Source organism: Sander vitreus, chromosome 21 (assembly GCF_031162955.1).
Source record: "Sander vitreus isolate 19-12246 chromosome 21, sanVit1, whole genome shotgun sequence".
Lineage (NCBI taxonomy): Eukaryota > Metazoa > Chordata > Actinopteri > Perciformes > Percidae > Sander > Sander vitreus.
The window spans coordinates 5,214,270-5,220,269 of record NC_135875.1 but is presented as its reverse complement, the minus strand read 5'-3'; the positions used below and the strand labels follow the sequence as shown (position 1 = coordinate 5,220,269).

The 6,000-nt window shown below is 42.7% G+C and overlaps 1 long non-coding RNA gene across 1 annotated transcript in view; it reads right to left on the bottom strand.

Annotated features, from left to right (window-relative positions):
* The window catches only part of LOC144535856 (uncharacterized), a 104,907-nt gene that overhangs the window by 74,868 nt on the left and 24,039 nt on the right, over positions 1-6,000 (bottom strand). The window contains exon 2 of the long non-coding RNA XR_013503702.1: positions 4,774-4,856. This is a non-coding gene — a long non-coding RNA (uncharacterized LOC144535856). The remainder of the gene's footprint in view (positions 1-4,773; positions 4,857-6,000) is intronic.

Below are 6,000 nucleotides of genomic sequence, written 5' to 3'. Positions count from 1 at the left end.
CGGGCCCTCATCGAAAAAAGACACTTGCCACCGGGCTAAACAACTTTTCTAGGCTACAAATAGGTACACTGCACAATCCCCTTAGACCTCAGAAACATGTAACGGCAGGTAGCGGTTTAACATCTCTGTGACTTTAATTTACAATAATTACCTATGATAAGGATCTACAGTATGTAAACACCCTGCCATCTTGGTTCAAGCTGTACAGCTAGGAAAATAAGAGTATTTTGTCTACAGAACAACAAAAATGTCCCTAGCTGTCACTGCAGTGTCAGGAAACAGGGGCTCCCAGTGAAACTTGTAAACTAAGAACAATGTGTCCAGTCTGGTTTGCTAAAAGAAGTCATTCATTGTTAGTCTGAAACTGGATAGCACTCGATACAATCATATCTGTTTCACACCATGACATCCAGTGAGATGTCTGACAGGAGCTGCTGCAGCTGCCAGCAATTCAGAGAGGCTGATGTGAAACATAGACAAGAAGTTACATTCATGTTGCATATCGCTAAGCTGTGATCACACAGGGTCCAGACACTAACACAGCAAATTTCTTTTCTTTCCTGACAATTCTTCTTGAAAACATTTCTGCTGCCATCACACCGCACACTGTAATCGATTTGTCAATCTTGCCTCTGGTGTCTTAACTTCTGTCTGAAGCCTGAAACAGCCTGAAATCCACAAGAATCTCACAGCGTGGGAGAGATACTTAAAAAGAAGAAAGCGAGTTCTGTAGACGAGCAGCACAGCTCTGTAGCTTGTCCTTTGAGCTGCTTCAGATTTAAAAAGAATGGCAGGGTTGAAAGGGAACATGACTTCTGATTTTCTGTTGTGTTTACTGAGACCCGGGCATGAATTTCTAATGGCTGGAACACATCAATCTTTTAAACGGACTTAAAAGGTTCCTGTGTGGAGTTTCTGGGCCAGACAGACACATCGATATGGCTGATGTTATCAACCGAGTGTAGCATATGGTGTTGGTGCATCATGCTGCCAAATAAGTAACAAGAATTTTCAGTACAGACATGCAAATCATATGTTTGAGATAGTTTAGAAATAGTGTTGATTTTACTCAAAGTAGTTTGTCCATCTGAGCGCACTGACAGGTTTATTTTTCAGCTATAAAATATCCTGCTTCATGGTCATAATAACATGAGGATCCCTTGAAATTGGTTTTATATGTTAAATAATTAACATCAGCTGATTCATCTGATCGTTTTAGCTCTCAAATATTGATACAGCATCAGCATCAAAACTCAAGCATTGGTCCAGTTCTATTTTTGACCACAGTTTGGCTCTGGAGCAACGTTTATGTGAGCGGATTTTCTTGTACCTTGTACTCTACTAGCAAATGGTAAGAGGATATTTATCAATTAGTCGATCCACAGAGAATTATTCAACATGTTAGGATTACTCGCAGTACAAACAAGGTATCGAGCTTGCACAGAAAAGACAATCTGAACAGGTCCCGGTGGTCAAACGCATCCAGCCTTCGAAAACATCATAAAGACTTTAGCTTTACCCTTGCACGCTGCTGCACCAATCAACTCCAATTAAAAATAAAAACCCAAGCTCTGAAAGGGAAGCAACTATTAACCCAAACACCACCTCCTCTCTGACAACTGTGGTTTGCACTTTTCTGATTTAGTCCTCCTGGTGACCCCAAACAGAGAGCCTGCCTTTAATACAGACTAACGCATAAGAACGAATGAAATTGCAGTGTAGAAACAGAGAGCTGCAAAAGAGGAACATTTTTAGCTGAGCTGAGAGGAGGCAAAAACCACTTCCTTTTAGTGAATGAGAGAGCTGTTCAAGAAACCGCACATTTTCATAAAATACCACCCACTCCGCCTCTACGATGCTGCAACCTAACATTACCGCTGCACCTTGTTTATTTGCACAATATAAACAAGGTATAACCAGATGGCAGAAAGCACTTCACGACAAAAAGCTCAAGACGTTCCAGCGTCATGCCTACACCGCTGCACTGCGGCCCAGCCAAGCCTCCTGGCTACAACACAGGTAAAGCCTCCGGTCACGGTAGTAACTCAATCACAAATTAAGCCGCACGAACACAAACTAATTAAACATGGTATTAGCCAGAATCATTATTCAGTATTGTTTCCTCAGTTCCTGGAAATGTCCTTTAGCAGCATGCTTGGTAATTTCTAATATAATCCCTGGCTTCTTTGCAGAGTAAAAAAAAACAAAAAAACATATGCTGTCTAGACATCCAAGAGCCTCAAGGCAGATTATTAAGTTAGTTTATTGATTACCAAAGAAAGATGCTTATTCAAATGTCACTAACAGAGAAGGAGAGAGCATTAATAAAGCGACAGCTCGCGCACACATCCGTCTGACTGTAATGGTTTCATTTTAAATGTCATTGTCTCTCTCTATTGCGCAGCATTAACGGTCATAAAGCTTACTTCTTCCGGTTAGTGCCGGGCAGAGCTTGAATGGCCATCTGAGAAAATTAAATTCACTCAAATTGAAATTGAGGTTTAGTAAGGGAGCTGTCCAAAAGCGTGCACTGGGATTACCCAACCAGGAGGTGAGTCAAACTGTTCAGAGAATAAAAGTAATTCAACCGCTGGCTCCGAGCCCACTCACAGTTTGCCCGTACTGCTTTACGGATCCCCAGACGTCCCTGGTTGGAGATAAATGTCAGCAGAGCTTAGAGATTATCTGTGTATGAATCCAAAAGTCTTTTTACTGTGTGTGTGTGTGTGTGTGTGTGTGTGTGTGTTTGTATTTGTCTGTGTGCATGTGGATGTTTGTACATATTTGTCCATTTGATTGTGCGTGTGTGCATGTTTGAACTTGCGTCCGTGAATGTGTGCCCAGGTGGGGGTGTGTGTACTTGTCTGCGTTTGTGAGTGTGTGAGCCAGAACGGGAAAGTGATTCCCGTGATGGCCATGACAGATGGATGGGGAGTGGCTCAGCTTGTTCTCTGTGCCACCTGAGAAGCAAGTGGGCGGGATGTGTGCGCTGATGCTCACCTCTCATCCCTCTGACAGGAGCCACCTTGTTTTGATTGATTTACTAGTCCCTTACAAAAGGTAGGCTAATTACTAACACAACAGAAAAGTACTATCACTGGAGTGAGGTTCTGTTTTGGATCTGGTTGTTTTATCAGCAAAGACCAATGTGCAATCTATTTTTTAGCCAGCCCTGAGCGTCACTTTCTGGTTAAACTTACACATTTTGGTAGATTCTAGTAGCTAATTAATGTGACTGCTGTGAGGCTGCAAATTTAACCCTGGAAAGATACGTGTAAACAGAGAAAACACAAATAAATGTTTTATGGGTAGCCGTAGGTCTCAGTGCAACAAATGTGCACACATAGCTCACTAACAAGGTGTGCAGACCTGAGCCTCAAACACGTTGTTGTTGTTGTTGATCTGACTTTCTGTAGGTAGGCAGGGTCAAAACAGGACAAAAAAAACTTGAATTACTGTAACACAGAAACAGCCTTGCCAATGTCTAACACAACAACACACCTGCACATTTGCATACTGTATGTGCAGCCCGGAGAAACATGTTCAAGCCTTAACCAACAAGGGACTTTTGGGACCTCCATTATTTGGAGCAAGTAGCTCATAAAAATAAGGTATGCAAAGGTCGGTTGGCTACACCTGTTGCTTGAATGTGTCTACAGATGTTATCTCAGTGCATCAGATACATATTCAATGAATATTTCATATAATGGTTACAGATCTCAGTTTAATCTTTGAGTTTTAGTTTTTTGAACTGATTCTATACTGGATTCCGATTCAACAAACTGCTGTGCAGTGCAGCGCGCTAAGCCTTGAGTACACATATAAATCATGAAAATGCAACATGAAAAGGATCATAAGTCAACATGAGAACTGCTGTGAAGTGAAGGCGTGAGCTGTCACTGAGGCCCAGCATGTTCGCCTCTAGATAGCGGCAGCGGCAAACAGAAAACTGCACATTCAACACAGTGCAAGATAACGCTCTTCAGAAAGGGCGCTGACTGCTGCAGCTCGGGGTCTGTGAACTGTGCGATGCTATACTGGCCTGCCGCCAGCACACGTAAAGAAACAAACAGGCCCAAAATAAACCGGGCTAATTCTCAGTACTCCACATGAAGTGCAGAGATGTTGACATATTGATCCCGGCAGCACAAAGGTAACGGAGGAGTCTGTGATTATTCCTAAGAATCCAGAGTATGACGATATGCAAAGTTTTTTTTCCACGTGATTTGTTTTGTAAATGAAGGCCGCTAACACAGAAGTCTGCTGTCCATTATATATGAGACCCCCATGCTATTCACGTGGCAGAGAGAGAAACCTGTGCTCATACATCTCATCTGGAAAGAAGAATAACAGCTCTCAGAATAGAAAGCTGCAGACTTTTAGTTTGTGGATATTGCACTAATCCATATTGTATTTTTTAACATTGTCAAGTTTTTTTTGAGAAGTATCGACAGGCAAATAGCACAGGAAGCTGATAAACATGAGTGAGCTGAACATGTGTGCTGTAGAGCTCAGATGTACTACACATACAGGATCTGAGATCTGCACCTGTGGAAATATGACACTGTGTTCCAGCATGGCCATTTAAAACCACCCCCAACACCCCATCCATTTCTTTGACACTTTTGAGGTATCAACGTAACTATACACTTACATTGATGTAGGTTCAAAGGTAATTAAGTATGTGCAGAAACAGGAATTTTGCGAGACTTTAGCAGCAAACATGTCAACCTGCAACTGGGGTGTGCACAAAGTTATGAAAACATGTCTTACCTTGGTGGTCAGTTTTCTTCACTTCAGTGTTGTTTCTTTACATTTCATCCCAGCTTTCGTCCCAACGTAGCTCTCAGGGAACTCTGTAATAAAAACAGACGATCTGTGATTCCTTCAAGTCACTGCCAACGTGAGAAAAACTTCCCCTGCGCCAGACAATCTGGCTTACAGAAAGAGTTAGCCAAATCCTACAGATAGACACAGCTCTGTACAAGGAAACCCACATGGCCACTGATGCATGCATGTCCTGCCGGGGATCACTTGGGAGGGTCTCTGAGTTCATGAGAGGAAAATCCCAGAAGTAGGTGCAAGGCTGTCTTGTCTATGCAAACCGGTGTTAGATTTCATCATGTGACCAGCTTACCACTAAAAGGGTTAGTAGTTTCCTTTAGCCATAACTTAAGGCTTAGGCTGGCCAGAGGAATCAAAGGGAGTTAACCTAGCTAACTGTTCAAAAGTAGTACTACTACCTGTGGTACTACTTCAATTAAATACAGGCTTCAGGCAATAATAACCAGACAGGATTCATTAGCATGCATACTGCAAATCAACATGTCACAATAATAATAATAAGAATAATTAGCAATCAGGCCTCGACACATCATCATCAAGATGTAGATGGGAAATGCACTTGTGATTATTCAGAACTGTTATGACTGTCAGCATGCATGCTTGACATACCTGTGCATAGGGCTGCACGATATTTTGTTTCATCGTCTACATCGCGATGTGCGCGTGCGCGATAGTCACATCGCAGGACGTTGCGATGTTGACGCTACAACTTCTTTGCTGCTTGATAAAAAAGTAAACTTTCACCGTTCTCCTTTTCCATGATTGTTACCGGCCGACCCTTCCCCTTTAAGAAAGGTGCACGTAACTTTAGTCCGATTTGTCTGGTTGTTATGGGAAGTGAGGCTCTCCCATGTGTAGACAACCGGAAGCGGCAGCTGCCGCTGACACAGTGATGCACATGCTTTTCCATGGGTAGTGAAGCTACAGTAGTCAGTGTTTTATGTTCGCTGCAAAGACAAACTAAATCACCTGATTAATGCAGCGTACTCACGACATATCCCGGCCATTTTTCACCGCAGAAAGCTGCTACCAGCCAGGCTAAAGCTAACATAGTTAGCCTGAAGAAACAAGGCGTCTGTCCCAACTAACGTTATGGTTCGGAGCCGCGACGCTGGAAACATAACACTAATCTACAACAGCAGTCTGTGTCTGATA